Genomic DNA, 1707 nt, shown 5'->3' with positions numbered 1-1707 from the left:
GGGAGCAGGGGCTGTCCCCTGCCGCAGGCAGGGGTAAAAGCGGTGCCACCCTGGGCAGGAGGGGCTGGGGCTGACCGCAGCGGGGATTTGGGCACCCCTGGGGTACCTACCACGAGATGCTAGCAGGGCTTCAGCCCCAGAGCAGCCGCTGCAACGTGTGCTTAGCCCTGGGATGAGGAACGCGGCCCGGGCTCAGCTGCCCGTGCGTGAAGGACGCAGCCTTTCGCAGTCAGCTCCCAGCCCCATACACAGAACCGGTCGCAAGGACAAACTCTTCTTGGACCTAGGCAAGGCCACCAGCACATGGCAAAGCATTTGTCCCTCCAAAGTGGCCATCTGGGAGAAAGCGTCCTTCGTCCCAGCCGAGCAGCGGGGAGCTGCAGCCTGGCCGATTTCTGGCGGTGGCCAGGCTGGTGTGGCTCACGTGGGAGCAAGGGCAGGAGGACCCTCCGTGGGGTCACCAGGAGGGACGGCACTGGCCCCGAGCTGCCCCGTGGGTACGTATACCTGCGGGGACAAGAGTGGCTTGAGCAGCGTGACCAGGGCTCTGCTTACTGTGTTATCCCCAGGAAATCTCCCTCATGGCAAGTATTTGGGCAGTGGGGGCAGCTCCTGCCCTCACCAGCCTCCCACCCGCCTGGCTTGCAGCCTGGGTGATGTTGGGGCAGGGGGGATGCCACGTCTGGGCTCCCAAGCGCCAGCCCAGGTTGGTCAAGGTGGATTTTCTGTGCAGGGAAGAGGACTCCCAGCCATCTCCTGGGAGGGGGTGGCAGCACCCAGCCCACCGCGACGCTGCTCCAGCTCCCCTGCAGCCCACCCCAGCCCGGACGGGGTCCCTGTGGCTCAGTGCTACAAGGCTCCAGGTTTGTCCCTGCACCAGCAAAGTTATGATATAGAGGCAAGATCACTTTTTTTTTTTACCAAAAATATTGTTTATTTCTCCATCTTTTGCACATAGAAACTACCAGGAGAACACAGCGCTACCAGAGCGGCACTTGCCCGCAGCTGCAAAAGCCATGAAAAAAGGCTTTATATGAAGGGAACTGTGACAAGAAAATAGACGCTCTCGGGCAAGGCTCCAGGCTGGCCCAGGTGCAGCCCATGTATCCCCATCTCCCTCTCATTTTGCAGCTTTCTGGGGCTGCTAAACGCAGCATTTGGCTGCGCAAAGGCAACTCCTGCCTGCACTTCCCAGCCCGGACATGAGGGTGGCCCCGCTCTCGGCCCCGCAAGGAGCCCTCTGACGCCCCAGGCAGCGAGAAGGCAGAGCGACCGGTGCCTTAATTGTCCTCCTTACCCTTTTTGACTCCCTCATCCCTTCCCGGGAGCCTTCCTCCTAGCGGGCTCCGGGTTCCTCCCGCCCGACCTGCTGCTTGAGGCTGAACCAGTGCAACCCTTCTCCCTTCTGCAATCAGCGTTTTTCTCTTCCGAGCACAAACATCTCTTGCGCGTGGGCAGGCGCCTACCTCTGCCCAAGGGCCCATCTGCGGCCGCGCCGCTCACTGCTGCTCTCCCCACTTCACGCACCGCTGGGTTTGCACGCCAGAGCCGAGCGCCTGGGAGGGGGGCGAGAGAAGGGACACGCAGCGCATCCCAAGCAGGGCGCAGGCATCGTGCCCCGCACAAAGAGCCCCCCCAAGCGCAGCCGCTGCCGCGAGGGGACCGGTGGCCCTGCCACGTGCCGTGCGGGGCTGCCGGGCTGGCTGA

This window comes from Egretta garzetta, unplaced genomic scaffold (assembly GCF_000687185.1).
Source record: "Egretta garzetta isolate BGI_Z169 unplaced genomic scaffold, ASM68718v1 scaffold60, whole genome shotgun sequence".
NCBI lineage: Eukaryota > Metazoa > Chordata > Aves > Pelecaniformes > Ardeidae > Egretta > Egretta garzetta.
The sequence above is the reverse complement of the archived record's forward strand: the minus strand, read 5'-3'. Positions refer to the sequence as shown.